Genomic DNA, 20,050 nt, shown 5'->3' on the forward strand with positions numbered 1-20,050 from the left:
GCCGGTGGAAGGCTGCTGGTGGCAGAAGTCGGTCTCGAAGGTATACCAGTATATATACCAGCATATATATGTGTATGTGTGTGTTTTATTGCAGTGTTACTATGTTTGTAGATTATCCTGAGAACCTATGGAAAGATGGAAATCATCAGTCACCAGAACTAATAGATCACATCCCAGAGTTCTGAAGGAGCTCAGAACCACTGAACCATATTTTTTCAAATAACACCAGAAAAGAGCAGATGTGGTTCCATTTTCAGAAAGGGAAAAAAGTAGATCCAGGAAATTTCAGAGCAGTAAGCCTAACATCAATACCTGAGAAGATCTTGAAAAAGATAAGCAAGCAAGAAACAAGAAAAGCTATTATTAGAAGCCAACATGGGTTTGTCAAAAACAGATCATGCCAAAGAAATCTTACTGCATTCTTTGACAAAGTGACTAAATTAGTGGATCACCAAAATGTTGTGAACATAGTATACTTGGATTTCAGTAAGGCATTTGACAAAGTAGACCACAACCTACTTCTTGGTTATCACTATCAGTCAGCACTCAGCATATAGTCCTCAATGGAACTACATCTAAATGGAGGGAAGCATGAAGTGGGATACCCTAAGGTTCTGTTTTAGAACCGTACTCTTTGACATCTTCATAAACGATTTAGATGGGCGAATAGAAGGGGAACTCCTCAAATTTGCAGATGACACCATACTAAAAGGAATAGCCAACACTTTAGAAGTTAGGCTTAAGATCCAAAAAGTTCTTAACAGACTTGAACACTGGGTCCTATCTTAAAAAATGCAATTTAGTGGTGAGAAAAGTAAGGTTTTACACAGACAGAAAAAAACATGCACAGGTATAGAATAGGTCACTGGCTCAACAGTGGTTACTGTGAGAGGGATTTAGGTACTCTAGTGGACAACCACATAAGTATGAGCCATCAACTGCCAAAAAAGTGAATGTAGTGCTAGGCTGGATCAACAGAAAAAATGGTATCCAGATCATGTGAAGTATCAGTACTGGTGTATACTGCCTTGGTAAGACCACACTTTGAATACTGCAAACAGTTCTGGTCACCACAATACATAAAAGATGTTGAGACTGTGGAAAGAGTGCAGAGAAGAGCAACTAAGATGATTAGGGGGCTGGAGGCTAAAACATGATGAATGGCTGCAGGAACTGGGTATGTCTAGTCTAATGAAGAAAAGGAGTAGGGGTGACATGATAACAGGGTTCCAATTTTTGACAAACTGCCACAAAGAATGGAGGGGGAGGGCAACTTATTCTTCCAAAGCATCTGAGAACAGTACAAAACATAAAGTTATCAAAGAGAGATACAACATAGAACTAAGGAGAAATTGCCTGACAATGAGAATAATCAATGAAACGGCTTGCACCCAAGAAGTCATGGGTGCGCCAACACTGGAGGTTTTTAAGAAGAGATTGGAGTCAGCCATTTGTTTAGAATGGTATAGGGGATTGACTACCTCCTAGAATACCTCCAATGTCCCTTCCAACTCTGTTTTTCTGTATTCTGTAAATAAATACAGAAATTGAAGCATTGAAGTCCATATTCTAACAAAAGCTCTCTATTAAAGAAAGAGGTGGGAGGAGATTCATCTGGTTCACCTTTCAATGCAAGTTTGCAAATATGCTCTTTCCAGACCAAAGCATAATCCAAACCTCTAAAATGCTTTAGAAGACCTAAACACTATGTTGAAGCCAGCTGGGTGAATTTGGGCCAGTCACTCTCAGCCATAAAATGAGAATTTGAAAAACATCTATTTTCCAACCTACACTGGAGCAGCATAGTATATTATGGTCCACATCCTGCAATGAATATCCTTCATGCTGATAATGTTAATAATTATACAATTATAATATTAATTAATAATCATAATATAATTGTAAATTATTATAATTATCAGCATGAATTGATTCACTACATGCACACATATATGTGTCTGTGTATACATACATTTATATTTCTGCATACTGTATATGTACATTGATGTCATTATAGAAAATTTATTTCAAAATGTAAGCGTTATATTTTATTTATAAAGGGTGCATCAGGAGAAATATACATGAAAATGTGTATGGACTTTGTGCAAATGTTTTATTAAAACGAACTCACCAAAATCACTATTCTAAGTGGAATAAAGAATAGGGTTCAGGAAAATGTTCACGGGGTGCTTCAAAATAGAAGCAGCCACCTCTCCTGAAAGCTTAGTACAATTGCTTCAATCTGAAGAATTTCTTGGGTCACTTCTGCAAGCATATATGTGCCCAGTTGTTTCATTTCTCCAGAATTTGTTGAAGAAGTATTATAAACCCAGGAAGTACATGAAGTAGCCTTGTTGAGCCTTTTTAAGGCTACCACCTGTCTTTTCTTTGCCGAAGGGCACTGCTGCTAGAATGGAGGAAAAAATAATCCAGATAAATATCTGGCAAAAATGACTTTATAGTGAGGGCATATATTAGATCAGAAGCCTGAAACCAAATTTGCTTCAGAAGAGCCTTGCTGGGTTTGGCCATATCCAGCTCTTTTCAAATTAATCAATTTGTTGCCTATAGAGTAGGGCTTCACAATCTTCTTTGGCATATGGGACACAGGCTATGCTGCTGCCGCCACCATTTCCACTTCTCTGCCCAGATCACTCTCAGCAGTGTTAGGTGGGGGATTTGTTGTTCTGCCCTTACCAAGGTACCTGGTGAAGCCATCTTTAAAAATGTCTGCCCTGGGAGATGGTGAGCAGTTTCTCCTGGTTGTGGGCTGGGTGGATACTCTTTCTTTTCTTTTCTTTTTCTTTCTTTTCTTTCTTTTTTTGAACTACTGGCCAGGTGATGTCAGGTGCTGGGCTACTTCCAACCTGGGGCCTGTGGGTTGCCAACCCTTGCTATAGACTAGAGTATGACATGACACCAATGCTCATTTATCTAGCATGGTGATGTAGTTCATCTTATCAGAATTTCTGAACAAAAGGCTTTACATCACATTTCCCTAAAATTAGATTGGGCCAGCGGAAGGGCAGATCAATGTGCTTTTGGTTATCAACTGTGACAGCAACAACAGAAAGGACAAAACCAGAACAAAGAAGGCAGCAGCTGTTTCAATGCCTCCCTCCAAGATATTTCAAGATGTTCCTTTTTATCCAGGCAAATATTTCATTTGTTATCAAACATCCTCAGTGGCTGCTCCAGGCAACCTCATTTCTTTGGCTGTACTAAAAGGCTGTATTATCTGAAGGCAGCTGCCTCTAAGTAAAAGCCAGACCTGGCCCATGGGTGATCCAGATGCTCCATGAGTAAACGGCAATATTTCTTCAGGAACTCATTAAGAAATCTGCCAACTTTTTTGCGGCTCGTCTCATGCTAACAACCTGAATCAAATATTAGCATTACATATTTAGCACTCTTTCCCATATCCAGGGTATTGCTATTGTTAGAAGGGTAAACCCTTCTCCAGCCCATTGAAAAAGCCCAAATGTTTACTAGGAATTTTATACTGCTTCAGACATCTGGACAAAAGGTTCCAATAAAGGCCAATGTTTGTAGCTCAGGGATGAAATGAGGGGTCCTTGGTCCTCTCTGAGCGTGCTTATTTTCTTGCAGACGTTTCATTACCCAAACTAGGTAACATCATCAGTGCTAGGACAAAAGGTTGCTATACTGTTTTTCACAACAGGAATAACACCTTTGGTTTTATTTGCTTTTCAGACAAAAATCTTCCCACCTTGGGGTTTTATTTGCTCTTGGTTATTTTCTAATGTATGTTCAGACAATTCTTTAAAAGCAGATCAAGCTGCTGCATTAGGAATGCCTTTAACTAGCCGGAACACTGCATCCTCATGCATTTTGATGAGCCAGATTAGTTATTTGTCACATATGCTGGTAATGCAGGGGAAATGCTCATTCCAGAAATTAATCGAAGCAACCACCCATAGGCAAATGGATGATAGTGACCAAAACTAGGTTTGTACCGATAGCAACAGAGGAAAAACAGCCATCCCTCATATTCCCCCTCTGCTCTTTTTTACAAACCGCTTTGCTTTGAAAGAGCAGATAAATGGTTCAAAGAAATGAAATTAATCCTCTTGGAGAAAGAGTGTAGAAAAAGCTCCTACTCCAATCCGAGAATATGAGGCTAAATTCTGATTTCCATTCCTTCTTTCCATGCAGGGTTCTTCAGTCAACGAAAAAGCCAGCTTCTGTTGGCTTTAGAACAGGTAGTACCTGAGCTGCTTAGCAGAAAAGGTAAGATATGCAGGACATTTGCCATAACTCCTAAGGGCATATTTTGGCAAGAGGAAGAAAGAAACCAGGGTACTGAAATACAGAACAGAAACTGCCAAGCGTACTGATTTCTAAATTCTGCAAAGTTGGCCATAGAACCAGAGATAGACAGATGGATAAAGAAAGCAGTTGAGAGAGTGCTGTATCCTGGGCAAAGTTACATTCAGTAGGCTTGAAAAATCAGCCTTAAGACATGACTGTAAGGATTATACTTTTGATTAGTCAAAAAGTCATCTAATATGCAGGATAGAACATTACTCCCAAAGGATTAAAAACAATTGCACCAGTTATAAGAATGCCCGACAGGTTTAAGCCCTTGTGGTGAATAACACTCTGGGCATAGCATTTTATTTTTTAAATCCAGGAGTTTTAGAGAACCCAGATCCAAAGTAGAGTAGGAGGCTTCCAAGAATTGGCACATTTTTTTTTCAATCCCTTCAGAGCCCATTGCTCAAATTCCTTATTTTGCACAATTATGAGACAAGATAATTAGTTCTTTTTTTATTTCTATCTGGCCACCTTACAATCTAAATCTCAGATGTGCCACAGAAGTCTCTTTTCCAACTCGGTGTGTGTGTGTGTGTGTGTGTGTGTGTGTGTGTGTGTGTGTAGGTGTAGGTGTTTCTGACTCAGTTCTTTCAGGGACTTTGCTTTTCTCCAGTGCCAATTTTATTCCGAAACAAAGCATCTCCCTGCTGATGCTAATTGTTGTTTTTGTTTTCCAGAAAGTATAGGAACTGCTAAAAGCTGAAAATCTGTTGATTTCCTAAAAGCTGCAGGGTGGGTTTTTTTAAGAAGGTGCCTGTGTACCTTATCTAAAGAATCATGGATATTATGTCTGAAGAACATATGGAATGCAAGATAAATTCAAGTTAGATAATTAGGGAACTGGAGGCTAAAACATATAAAGAACGGTTGTTGGAATTGGGTATGTCTAGTTTAATGAAAAGAAGGACTAAGGGTGACATGATAGCAGTGTTCCAATATCTCAGGGGCTGCCACAAAGAAGAGGGAGTCAAGCTACTCTCCAAAGTACCTGAAGGCAGGACAATAAGCAATGGGTGGAAGTAATCTAGAACAAAGGATAATTTTTCTGACAGTTTAAAACAATTAATCAGTGGAATGACTTGTCTCCAGAAGTTGTGAATGCTCCAACATTGGAAGATTTTAAGAAGAGATTGGACAACCATTTGTCTGAAATGGTATAGGATTTCCTTCCTGAGCAGAGGGTTGGACTAGAAGACCTCCAAGGTCCCTTCCAATTGTCCTATCCTATCCTATCCTATCCTATCCTATCCTATCCTATCCTATCCTATCCTATCCTATCCTATCCTTATCCTATCCTAGTTGTTGATTCCTCTTTTTGTTACTTTTGAGACCTGAAAAGTACATTTATCTGTCCTTCACTGTTGAATATTAGGGTGGTGTTCTTTTATTTAGAGTTTTCTTTCTGTTAAATCAAACTCACAAAATCACAATACAAGCCTTCATGCCTCCTTTTTGTAAGAGTGGATGGATCCAGTGAATAAAAAGCCCTCCAAGGTCCATTCCAAATCTGTTATACTGTTAAAAGGCAGATGTGATTCATGAGCCTTATACCACAAATCCCCCTTCCACCATCCTTTTCATCTTCCTCTACCTCTTGGAGATAGGAAACAGAGTCCTGCTGGCATTAGGAAGGTAATTCAGCTTTGCCAACTTATCTGGCAGGATTATAATTCTGATAGTCCTGTTAGGATACAGGAGAGAAAGTTAGACTAATTTCAGATCCTTAAAGCAACAGTGAGTCACTAAGAGTCTAATGCAGGGGTATCAAACTAAAGGCCCCGCGGGCCAAATCTGGCCCACAGGGTGCTTAGATCTGGCCCGTGGGGCCGCCCTGGAAACAATGAAGGACTGGCCTGTGGTGCCTCTGCCAGCAAAAATGGAGCTCGGGGCCTCCTGCAGTTCTGTTTTTGCTGGCAGAGTGCTAGCAAAACAAAACAAAATGAGAAATGTTTCCCTTTTTGCATTTGAGCATCCAAGAAGGGACAGGAAAGGAGAAAGGGAAAGAGGAAAGATGGGGAGAGAGCAAGAAGGAAAAAGAAGGAAAGAGGGGAAGGAAGAAGAAAGAAGAATGAAGAGGGAAGAGGGAAGGAAAAAGAAGAAAAGGAAGGAAAAAAGAAGGAAAAGAAGGAAAAGAAGGAAAGGAAGGAAGGAAGGAAGGAAGGAAGGAAGGAAGGAAGGAAGGAAGGAAGGAAGGAAAAAAGAAAGAAAGAAAGAAAGAAAGAAAGAAAGAAAGAAAGAAAGAAAGAAAGAAAGAAAGAAAGAAAGAAAGACAGTAAGTCAGTCCTGCTTTAGCACTTGGCCACCAGCAGCCCTGTTGCCCTTTACCATCCCCTTGTCTCCTCCTCCTGGCCTCTCCTGGTGGTCTCCCATCCTATCACTGAGGATGCTTCGGCTACAAAGCTGGGTCTCCTAGCGTGGAGAGGGAGTGACCTCCCTCTAACACACACACTTTGCCCTCCCGCAAACACCATGAGCAACCTGGACAAAGAGAGCGAGTACAGCAGCAGCAGCCTTGAGGAGGTGGTAAGCACAGCTGGGCACCCCCTCGGAAAAGCAGGGCTGGGCTGGGCTGTGGAGTCCCAGTGCCCTGGGCACTTGAGAATGGGCTGGGTGCTTGTTCTCCACTGCCTAGGGCTCTGGACAGCCTGCATTGCCACCCGGGCGTCCTCCGTTTGGCCTGAAAGGGACGACAAGGCTCCTCTGGAGGACAAGGGTTTGGTGCTCTCCCTGGTCTTGCCTTCCTCCGCTGGAGACAATGGATTCCCCCCAGCCCCACCCGGGCCACCACAAGTGCCTCCAACATGAGTGATGTCAAGCTGGCCACACCCACCCTGGCCACACCCACCCCACCCCAGGCACGCCCACCCACCCACCCACCCCGAGGTCAAACACATCCCTGATGCAGCCCACAATGAAATCAAGTTTGACACCCTTGGTCTAATCCAACTCTTTCATATAATCAATCAAAGCAATGGTAACTGATCTTTTTGGATAACTTGGGGGAGGGGTTCACTCTTTTTGTTTTGTTTTTTAGTATCAAGAACTAAAATGGTTTGATCATTATTTTCTGGGTTTCCTGGTTATTTGAAAATGGGCATTTCCCTATTATTATTATTATTGTTGTTGTTGTTGTTGTTGTTGTTGTTGTTATTGTTATTGTTATTGTTATTGTTATTAGTATTAGTATTAGTATTAGTATTAGTATTTATTTATTTATTTAATTTGTATACCACCCTTCTCCAACAGGACTCAAGGCGGTGAACAGCCACGGTAAAACATAACATATAAAATTTAAAAGCAGTTTAAAAGACATTAAATAATTTTGGCCATCAATTTAAAACAACCCAGTTAAAACCAATTACAAATTAAAACCGAAAGGATGGGATCAAGCCAGCCCGGCTAGATGAAATAGGTGTGTTTTCAGAGCCAGACGAAAAGTCCGGAGGTCTGGTATTGTGCGTATCTCTGGGGATAGGTCGTTCCAGAGGGCAGGTGCCGCCACAGAGAAGGCTCTCCCCCTGGTGGTTGCCAGCCGACATTGTCTGGCCAACAGCACCCTGAGGAGGCCCTCTCTGTGCGAGCGAACTGGCTGGTGGGAGGCTATTGGCGGCAGAAGGCGGTCTCGTAGATACCCCGGCCCTAAACCATGGAGCGCTTTAAAGGTGGTCACCAACACCTTGAAGCGCACCCTGAAGACCACAGGAAGCCAGTGCAGCTCGCGCAAGAGAGGTGTCACATGGGAGCGCCCTCTTGCTCCCATAATCCCCCGCGCGGCCGTATTCTGCACCAGTTGGAGCCTCCAGGTGCTCCTCAAGGGGAGCCCCATGTAGAGAGCATTGCAGTAGTCCAGACGGGAAGTGACGAGTGCCTGAGTGACCGTGCATAGGGAGTCCCGATCTAGAAAGGGACACAACTGGCATATCAGGCGGACTTGATAAAAAGCCCCCCTGGCCACGACCATCATATGCTCTTCTAAAGACAGCCATGTATCCAGGAGGATGCCCAAGTTGTGAACACTTTCCGTGGGGGCCAATGATTCACCCCCAATAACCAGCGATTGCACCAGCTGGCTATATCGGGACGCTGGAAGCCACAGCCACTCGGTCTTGGAAGAGTTGAGTCGGAGCCTGTTTCTCCCCATCCAGGCCCGCACGGCCTCCAGGCACCAGGACATCACTTCAAGGGCATCGTTGGGGTGGCCTGGGGTGGAGATGTACAGCTGAGTGTCATCAGTGAACTGATGGAACTCCACCCCAAAGCCACGGATAATCTCACCCAGCGGCTTTACATAAATGTTGAACAGAAGGGGCGAGAGGACCGACCCCTTGCGGCACCCCACAAACAAGGCACCTCGGGGTCAACCACTGCCCCCCTGCCAACACAGACTGCGACCAGTCAGAGAGGTAGGAGGAGAACCACCACAAAACGGTGCCCCCCACCCCCAACCCCTCCAACCGGTGCAACATGATACCTTGGTCAATGGTATCAAAAGCCACTGACAGATCTAACAGGACCAGGATAGAGGAACAACCCCTATCCCGAGCCCTCCAGAGATCATCCACCAACGCGACCAATGCCGTTTCTGTGCTGTGCCCAGGCCTGAAGCCAGACTGGAGCGGATCTAGATAGACAGCTTTATCCAGGTACTGTGGAAGCTGCTGCGCCACCACACTCTCAACAACCTTCGCAATAAAACGAAGGTTGGAGACTGGACGATAATTAGCCAAAACAGCTGGTAGGACACCCTCGCTCAAGGAAGCATTAATAATCCTCTGGAGCCAGTCTCGTGTAACCTCCCAGGAAGCCAGTACCAACCAGGAGGGACACGAGTCCAATAAACATGTGGTCACGTTCAGCCGTCCCAGCATCCTGTCCACGTCCTCGGGAGCCACAGGATCGAATTCCTCCCAGATAACACTCTCAAGACCTGCCTCAGTCGTCCTGTCTGGACTTACCCAGTCAGAAGCCAGGCCGTCCCAAATCTGAGCGATCTTGTCATGCAGATACTGCACAAAATCCTCAGCTCGATGCTGCAAGGGATCATCCCGCGCTCCCAGATAGAGAAGGGAGCGGGTCACCTAAACAGGGCAGCTGGGCGATTATCTGATGATGCAATAAGGGCGGCAAAATAGCTAGATTTTGCCGCTTTTATCGCCACTAGGTAGGTCTTAATATGAAACCTCACCAGTGTTCAGTCAGATTCAGAACGGCTGGTCCTCCAACCGCTTTCCAGGAGTCTTTTCCGGCGCTTCATCTCCCTCAGCTCTTCGGAGTACCAAGGAGCTAGGTGAGTTCAGTGCCGGGTCAGAGGCCGCAAAGGCACGACGCGGTCCAAAGCCCCAGCAGCCGCACTGTCCCAGGCAGCCACCAGGTCTTCAGTGAGTCATGAGCCAGAGTCTCAGGAAATGGCCCAAGCTCCATCTGGAACCTATCAGGATCCATCAGGCGCCTGGGGCAGAACCACCTAGTTGGTCCCGCCTCCCTGCAGCGGGATGTAGCGGTTAGAAAGTCAAGTCGAAGGAGCGAGTGTTCAGACCATGACAAGTGTTCGATGACTATATCCCCTGTATCAAGGCCACTCGACCACTGACCAGAGATAAAAACTAAGTCCAGAGTGTGTCCGCCTGTGTGAGTAGGGCCATGAATTAACTGAGTCAGGTCCATGGCCGTCATGGAAGCCATGAACTCCCGAGCCACGTCAGACGTTTCACCAATAGATAGCAGGTTGAAATTCCCCATGACCAAAATCCCCCATAGACCTCGGCTAAGACGTTAAGCAGCTCAGGCAGGGTCGTTGCCACGTGGCAGGGAGCCAGGTACATGATCAACAAACCCATCTGCACTCCACGGCCCCACTTCACAAGAAGGGACTCACATCCGGCTATCTGTGGAACAGTGGTCTCCCTCGGATCAAGACCTTCCTTTATAATAACCGCCACCCCCCCCGCCCTTGCCTTGAGCTCTCGGCTGGTGGAATACACGGAAGCCTGGTGGGCACATATCTACGAGGAGAACTCCCCCTTCCTGGCCCAACCAGGTCATACCATATCTGCCAGGTCCGCTCCCCTCCTGAATAAGATCCCAAATGAGGGGGGCTTTATTTACCACAGACCTGGCATTGCACAACAACAGCCGAAGGCTCAGGCCCTGAGAGTCTGAACAGCCTGGGGAACGAGAAGGGCTATGGGGACCAGGGCATGCCACCGCTCGAAGGTAGCGAGTGCGCGCCCCCACCACGTGATATGGTTCCCTGCTCCCGCAGGGAATATCTGCCCCTCTCACTCAGCATAGGGATGGTAAAGCCCTCAGCAGAATGAACTCTAATGCCCCCCTTACCCCCGGAATCCGCACCCTCTGTGGCCCGACTGGCAGCTGGGCCAGATCCCTCCCCCTGTGGGTTAACCCCCAAACCCACACAACCCTCCCGCCCCCTAGAACCCCTTAAAAATCTAACTAAAAATTTCCCCAAAAAACTCATCAATCCCCTTTTTGCAGCATGCCACCTCTCGGGGTGCCAAAGCCCGTCATAAAGGTAGGCCCTCGATAGAGTGGAGGGCCACACCTGCGAGAGGGGGGAATCTCACAGAATAAGAAGCTCCGCTGGCGAGTACATCTAAATAATCGGGGGAAGCCCATGGCCAGGGGGTTAATCAAGTTGGTCCAAATTCGGGAAAAGGGATATCCAGTCAGGTCCAAGTCAATAAACTCCACTGCTCTCTCACAGCAGTGGATGGAGTCTTAAGCCATTTCGTGGCCAGATGTCAACACCAGCTGGCCTCTCACAAAAGCTGGGAAGGGCCAAGAACCGAAGTCATCGTCCGACTCCATACCAGACTTGAAATCCAGGGTATATCCCCCTACAATTGGGGAGCAATTGATGACAACCACCAATCTACAGGACCACGGGCCAGGAAGAAACTCTGGTGGCTGCACCTTAGGCGAATTGGGAGGCCATAAAAAGTCCATGGGAGGCAGATGTCACATTGTCCAGAGGCCACCTCCAGATGATAAATAGCCTCACAGAGGCTAATAGACCACACGAGGCACGGAAGACCTGGCCAGAGATGTTTCATGGCCAATAGGGTCCACAATACCTCTAGCTCTAGCTCACCCCTGTCCACATGAGGGAGGGGGGAGAGCCTCTGGAACGACCAGGGGTGGGCCCTCTCCAAGTGGGTCACCGCCCCATGGCCGCACAGGGAGTCCCAAAAACAGCATTGGTAGCATAGTTGGTATAATGGTCAGAGGGCCCCTCGCTCTCCCAATGCAGGCCTCCTGTCCCTCTTCACCCTCTCTGATGTCATCCCCTGCAGCCGCTCGTCCCAGCATTGAAGCCAGCGCCAACACCGACGCCGCCAGCCCACCAAAGTCGTCTCCATCCACCGCTGGGTCTCGCAGGAACTCCTGCCATCCCCATGGATTCCCCTGGAGTGCCAACGAGGGGCAGCATTGCCGATGCCATCGCTGCCATTCCGCCAGCCCAGCGACTGTGGGGAGATGCCGAGGCCGCTCTCACCCAGCTGCAAAACCACAGCATAGCAGCCTCCATCCTCATCCTGGCTGTCATGTTCTGGAGAGCAACGAGCTCTCAAGACGTCGAAAGAGATTGGTGAGAAGCTCCCCTCACCGGGCATGGGGCATAATTAGCTGGTCCAGCCCCCGAAACCCCCCAAAAGCCGGGAATATTCCCCCCGGCATCGCTGCCACTCAGCTGAGAGCGGCCATCTTGGATATGCGCAGAGAAATATCTTTTCAATAGATCTGGTAAGAACTCTGTAGATAGCAACGTTTGATTGGCTGAGTTAGTTCCCAAGCTAAATTGATTATTTGGGTGAGAGATTCCAGGGAATTCCAGAATAGTAGACCACACTGTGGAGTAAAAAAATATCTCATAAAAAGATGGTGACAAATCACTCTCATCTGAATATTCTTAACCATGAAGTCACCAAACAATTAATGTTCTCCATACTGAGGTAACCAATCAGCTGCTGGGAAGCTGGAGAACAAAATCCTTGTGTCTCAGATGACCAAAACAGAAACAGTGAAACTATACTTTAAAAAAAAAAAAAGAATAAAGCAAAGGCAGAAGAAAGAGGACTGGAAAGAACAGTAATAAGTTTTGAAAAATAATTCAGTTGGGTTTTGAACCAGCAGTGCTGTACTGTTGCAATACAATGAACCCAAAGTTTCAACAAAATTTGTCCACTAGGCATCATAAAGCCTACAGAGGAGTACAGCTAATATCCCAATCCTCATGCTTGAAGGAAAAGCCAAATATTCAAGCCTTCCAGAAGGCTTTCTAAATCACTGGAGGAGGGCTATTCCATCAGGTGGATACCCTAAGACAAAGATTATCTTAATAACTTGACACTTCTGTACCAATACATACTATACATAATACTTATCTGCATGCAACCATAATAAACTCTCTCATTTCAACACTGTCATTGCATCACTGCACCTAAGTCCTAAAGTGAGCAAGTGGGGAAAAATTTCTCTGTGCCCTCTGGCCACTTTCTAGAGTTTTCTGTTCCTTCTTCTTTGTGGCCTCCGTTTGACTCATGGAAAGAGCCATGCCAGGGATGTCATGCAAGTGTGGCTGTTGACCTAAGTCTTGCAGTTCTGGAAGGAAGCCAAGGAATCAGGACAAAGGCAAGTTGCCAGGAAGCCTAAGAGATATCTGTCTTGCCTGTGATGGATGTGATTGTCAGCACTCGGATACTCTGCATGGCTGTCACGCAGGAAAGCTGGAGGCTTTGCATTGGGATCCTTGCAGTTTAAAAATGTCATGCTTCTGCCTTGGAGGGCTTCCTTCTCAGAAATGACTTGAGCCTTTCCAGCTGCATCACCAAGGAAAAAGATAGGACACTTCCTTGCAGGCTGCCATGAAGGGCACAATCTGTGGCTGCACTGACACACAGTCAGAGTTATAGCCTCTTAGTGTTTACCGGGAGGAGGAACCACTTCAACAAAAAATGTGTTAACCAATTACATTTTAACATTCACCAGTTGTCGATTCTCTTGGGAAAAATTCAAGTGCAGGAATAGTGCCAAAATCCTTGAGGTAGTATGTGACATGCAGTAGAAGTCAGGAATGCTTTCATGAACAGCCCTTCACTAATCAAGTCTATTCTCATTTATGACTTCCTATGCCTATTTTATTGTTGCATCCTCTGACTTTTAGAGCAAGCAGACACTTCTGAGGGAGGCCCTAACAGGATTCATCATTCTCTTTAATGAGAAATGTCCTCATGGTGTGTGCTGCACTGAAAGAGGTATGTATAAGATTAGCCTCTTTTAAAAAGAGGCAAGCGGAACATCAATGGAAGCCAAGAAACACTCTATCTGGCACCTAAAGTAATTTCGGTATGTACAAATTAACTTCAACAAACTCATAGCACTCTTACTGTGTTTTTCCTATGTACTTACTTCCCAGAGATTCCCCAGAGTATTTCCTACCATTAATTGCATCAATCAACTACCCCATGCTATAGATTGGGAGATCAGAATAATTCTAATTCTAAATTGAATTCATTGCTATGCTAATCCATTCTTCCCTATGAATAAAAGTAAAGCAACACTTTTTAGGAAAACGGCACAGTAACCTTCTAGAAAGCTTCGCTGAATAGAAATTCTTTCTCTCAAACCCAGATACTGTTGGATCAGATGCTTAGGCCATTACAGCTAGTCATAAGATGGTTCATGATTGTCTTTTTCAAGTGAGCCAACATTTATTCTGTTGTAAGTTATAGAAATAAGGCAATTTGGCACAGGAGGCTGCTGCTGCTGCTGCTTCCTACAGTGAACATAATAATAACATCACAGAGTTAGAATAGTCCTTGGAGGTTTTCTAGTCCAATCTCCTACCCAGGAAAGGAATCTCATAGCCTTAGATAAATGGCTGTCTGAGAAAAGATCTCCAGTGATATAGCACCATGATTCCAGGAGGCTGCCTCACTGTTTAATTGCCCTCATGATCATGAGATCTTTATTTTGAGTTTGGATCTTTCTCTATAGAGTTTTCATCTACTGGCTATTTTCCTAACTTCAGAAGCCCTGAAGCATAAATCCAAACTGTCTTCCCTGTGGCAGCCCTTCAAGAATTTGAAGACTGTTACATGTTTTCTCTTAGCCATCTCTTATTTAAGCTAAACATACCCAGTTCCTTTAATCAATCTCCATAGAATTTAGCCTCTTCTGCATTTCTTCCAGTTCCTCTGCATCCCTCTTCAACTATGACAACCAAAACTGGACAGATTCTGGCCAGTGCCGTGTAGAACATAACTATCATTTCCTGTGATTCTGACAGTATACTATTGATGGAACCCAAGATTACTTTATATTTTTGGCAGCTACAGCATTCCTGGCTCATGGTTACTCTATAGTTTATCAGGATGCTGAGATACTTCCATAAATACTGTTACTAAGTGAAGTATTGCCTATTATGTGTACCTGGGCATCTAGTTTTTCCTACTTAAGTGCAGAATCTTATAGTAATCACCAGCAAAATAAATTTTGTTGGGTGGGTCCAATTTCAAAACTAGTAAAATCCTTCTGAATTTTTAGCCAGTCTTTTGAGGTGTTGGCAGTTCTTCCCGCTCTTGTCCCATCTCCATGAGGAAGTTGAAGATGGCATAAGATTCTGACTTACAGCAATGGATATCTACGTTATAAGATGATTACTTACCAAATGGTTTACCAGTAAAATGATTTTTAAAAAGTTCTCTTCCTTATTTCTAAAAATATGGTTCTTATTCTTTGTATATGCCAGTTCCCATCTGAGAAAGTAGAGGTTCCCTTAAATGATAAGTGAATTTTCTTGTATTAATGACTAGAGAGAAGATAAAGTTCTTACTAAAGAAGTTGGCTTGAAAATATATACAACATTTCCCACTTTCTTTCTCTGTATTTCTAATAAACTTTGCTTTCTGTGGTCTCTGTTAAGATTAATAATCCTGTGAATCAATCCCACCTGATAATATATGTAATTGGATTTCAGTTTGTGTTGTTTTATTATTTTAGTTGCCTTTCTGCTGAAAGCTTATTTCTTTTTTAAATGCATTTAAGGGCTCATTCACAGTGCTTGCCTCCATCCCAGAGCCCGGAAGAAATCACACTGGCATAAATCATACTGCACCTGCAGCATACCTTTAATGCACATCTGGGAAAGAAATTCCTCCAGGCACAGGCTGCCAGGTCTTTCCAAATACATTTTCAATTATATCCATTAAGACTAGGTCAGGCTAGTCAGTTTCAAGGCTTTGGATTCCCTTGTTCAGCAGGTCAACCAATTCATAAAAACTGAAAGGAAATGGTTGAGAATACTGGGGTTTCAGTCTTCCTCCCTCCCTTTGGAGATAGCAAGCCCAGGAATCAGACATAAAGTTGGCAGTCCTAGTGCTGGGTTAATGGTAGCCAAGCAGATCCCCACTTCCAACTGCATTATCTCAAGCCTTCTCCCCCCTCTGCCACAGGTTGTCCAGATGGGAGATCTCTCATTTTCCAGCGAAACACCATTTTTACATCAGAGTATCAAAGATTGGTTTCAACCTGCCTTAGCAGTGGTTTTTTTTTATTATTATAACCTATTCTCTTGTGTCTTAGCAAATGGTTTAAGTTGGGACATGTTCACATTGTAGCAAGCAAGTTGTGTAGATGAGTCTGAGACTACCATGCTACAACTTATAGCATTCCCTTTTGCCCTTTTAAACGTAAACAAACTTCAGACTAGTTTATAATGAAGCCACCCTACTATACTGGTAGGTTTTTTATATCAGATACTTTGGCACAGGAACAGTCTGGCCACAGTTACATATGCTTGTAAAAAGTCCCAGTGAAGAAGTGAATGCGTAATACTCTATCTAGTCACATCTGATACAGAATGACTGTATAAAGGGAATTCTGGGAGTTGAAGTCCACAAGTCTTAAACCTGCCAAGTTTGGGGGGCCCTGGTATAAAGAGTAATACATCATAATCAAGATTTATTATGGGCATTGCATGGAAGTTCACAAACAATGGTTTGGTTTATTAGCCAGTCAGCCATTAGTTGCATTTGCGGATAGCTGAAAATGCAAGCTCTAATAATGAAAATCAAAGAGCACAGTGAAAAATGGGCCTAAGGTTCATAAAGTTCAAACTCACGACAGCAGGAAAACAACCAGCCTGAAGATATTGAAGTGGTGGATAGTTTCTGCCTTTAATCAACTACCGGTATCAACAATAAATGACTCAGCAGTCAAGAAATGCACCACAGGCTACCACTTGGAAGATCAGCCAGGAAGCTTTGGAAAAGATATTCAGATGCTGTGATGTGTCTATGCCTAAAAAGGTCAGAACTGAGCAGGCAATGTTTCTTTCTGTGACACTCTAAGTGAAAGTTGGAATTTGAAGAAGCAAGACAGGAAATGGAATGAATGCTTTTGAACTTTGTGTTGGAAAAGACTGAGAATGTAGTGGCTAGTCAAGAAAACCAACTGATAGATCAGCCCAGAGTTCTCATTCAAGGTACAAATGAACAAAGTCTAATTATCCCGTTTTGGACACCTTAAATGAAGGCCTCTCTCTCTGGAGAAGGCTCTACTGCTGGGAAAGATTGAAGGAAAGAGAAGAAAAGGATGCAACGTGGGTGGACTCACTTACAGTGGCAGAGGGTGCACAGTTGAAAGACCTGAAGGACTGGGTTGGAGAAAATCCAACCTAGAAAAAAATTATTATTATTATTATTTTTTTTGGTGGTTGCTAAGAATTAATACTGATTTGATTGCACATAATTAAATCTATTAAATTGTATTTACAATCCCGCTCTCCTACTATACCGTCAAGCTCAGAGGATTTAGGAAGTAGGGTCTTATCCCACATGAGGAGAAAATAAGAAACAGCAGCAGGCATGGCTCCTGCTGTCTAAAATGCCTCCAGCCATTTTTTACCTGGTTTAAAACTACAAAAAAAAAAAAAAAAAGCATTTGCACTATGCAGATGAAAAGCCACCCTAACAAATTATACTCTGGCAATGATATCTTAGTGTTGCAAAAAATGATTGCCTGACTTTTGGAGATTACATGTAACGGCAAAACAAAATTCAGTTTCTGGGCAATTGCCCTGCCCCCCCCAACCTTTCCCTTGACAACTTGGATCTGCTAACGCCTTCTTTCACCTGACCATCAAACAGAGAGGTCCCTGATTTTCCTTGGATTTGGTCATCTATTAATGAAATCTGATTTACAAACTGCATTGTTTTATTAACTGATTATATCTGGACTGTCTGTTATGAAACATTAAGTATGGTATCTACATTCACGTCTTTGGGATTTGAGTGTTGAAAGTTTTCCAAATGATAAGTGATTCACTAGGATTAATCAATCATGGCAAACCTAATTTACTTCAAAATGTCCTCAAAATATCAGCTGTGTTAAGATACTATAGCATGTAATGTAATCAGCTAATTAGGCAATTAATCAGTTCAAATCCTGGCTAGTTAATTGAGTTAAATTCCTTTAATTGTCCTACCACAAATGTTTCTCTAATGAAAGGAATGGTTTCAAGAGACCTCTTGAAGTCTCTTCCAATGGTCTGGTGTACATCAGCCACCATTAACTATTCTTTGTACCTCTTGCAATACAGCTAGCATGGGGAGCTTCCCATGGCAGATAGAACCTGCTGCCAGCCAGGTTTTCCAACAGGGCCTTGCAGAAACATTTTGATTTGAGGAAGTTTCAGTCAGATCACCCACAGATTTGAGAGTTGAAGCAGGGACTTCATAGCTGATTTTATTCTTGATACATGTTTATGCTCTCATGTTAAAATGTAATCTGCTGGAAGTCATTAAGAATTAGAAATAGATAAACAAATAAAATGCATTAATACAAATATTTTGTAGCCTCTTGGAGCCTTTCTAGGATTGTTATATTGGCACTGGGCAGCCAATATATGGGATGTGTCTCCTGATGCAACTCTTGGCATATCAAATATCTTTTGGGGTGACAATGCTAACAATATTTGGGGCTCTGCTCTGTGGCCAGCCTCAAACTAACTTTGTTCCCCCTTAACTTAATTCAATATCCTGATTGTGAGTGAATGAGTATTAGAGTAATGTTTATAGATGTTGGTCTAGACTTTTTACTACTTTCAAAATAGAGGTGGAAAAGCAATGTCATAAATGCTTCTCTTTTTCCGTGGCTTCCTTGTCTCTGTGCCACTGACCTTCCCTATGTTATCTTACTGCTGTCTTCTGCTAATTAACTAATATGGAGTATTGCCAGCAAGCCCCAACCCTGATATAATATTTCTGCTTCTTCCGTACAGCAAGGGAGAAAATGATGAGTCACCTTCGGCAGCAATTTCTTAGCCTTCTTAGGTTGGACCTTTTACTTTTGATTTAAAAAATGGGTCTGACAGCTTTCCCAGCAACAATTAAGGGTGTAGTAAGTTCTCTAGCATCCAATTTCTCACCTCCTACAATAAGACCAGATATCAGAGTTATGTATAATTCATATCATGGTCTACCAACAGTCACACTTGTCCTGCTTTTCTGGCTACAACATGGGGATTTCTTTCTTCCTTACTGAGGATCATTCAGTTATGGAATACCTTTTGAAATAATACAACCAAAGCATTAGTTTTCCACCTCCATGAAGATCCTATTAAACTTCAAAAGACTACATTGTACCTCAGAAGACCAGAAGACCTTGGAGATTAAGATTACAGAAGAAACAGTTCAAAGTGACTTGAATTTAAAATTAATTCTTTGGCACCCTACTGATTTAATCATTCTGGTCTTGCAATGGGTTGTCTTGTTTTGAACATTAGAACAGGGGTCTCCAACCTTGGCAACTTTAAGACTTGTGGATTTCAACTCCCAGAGTTCTTCAGCCAGCAAAGTTAGGAATTCTGGGAGTTGAAGTCCACAAGTCTTAAAGTTGCCAAGGTTGGAGACCCCTGCATTAGAAGATGCTAACTATTCATTTGCAGACTTTCAAAAGCATAATGGTGGTCTTTTGCTTAATCCAGAAGCAATGGATACTCTTTTCCAGACACCCACACCTTGAACATCCAGAAAGTTTTCTGTGTTAGCTTTTCTCTTGTGTTTGGCTAAACAGCTCAGGTCCAGCCTGTTTTTTCACAGCCTGCTTAAAACAAAACAAAACAACAACAACAACAACAACAACAACAACAACAACAACAACATTTGTTGGGTGGGTAAAGAACAGTTGCTGAGTTACTGTTTAAACGAAAGGTCTCAAATTAATGCCACACGTATGAAATTTATACCTGCTGCTCTCTTCCTCAAGATTTGCTTGTCATCATATTAGACTTTGTAGAAGGTCATGGCTACACTTTAGCAAGCTGATTTTTTTTTCTTTGAGAGCAATGTCCTGGTGTTCACCCCAGAATACCAAGAAAGCCAGCATGTGGTTACGGGTGTGCCATGTACCAAACATTTCAGGTCCCCTAAAACCCCTGATCCACAGCAGATAACTCCCTTGCAGCTAAACAATAGCTTCCTATATGAAATAGCTGAATCCATAGCAAACACCAATAACACCGCACATTGCATCATAAAACAGATGTCTTTGTTTTTTACTCCAGCTATTTATTTCCTGTTTCCAAATGTAATACACCTCATTTATGTGCATTTCTGAAAGAGTTATTTGTCTATGTGGCACGAAAAATAATTAAAATATAAAGCACAGCTAGAGTCAAATTATAATCTTT

Source organism: Pantherophis guttatus, chromosome 1, assembly GCF_059756535.1.
Source record: "Pantherophis guttatus breed Tessera chromosome 1, ASM5975653v1, whole genome shotgun sequence".
NCBI lineage: Eukaryota > Metazoa > Chordata > Lepidosauria > Squamata > Colubridae > Pantherophis > Pantherophis guttatus.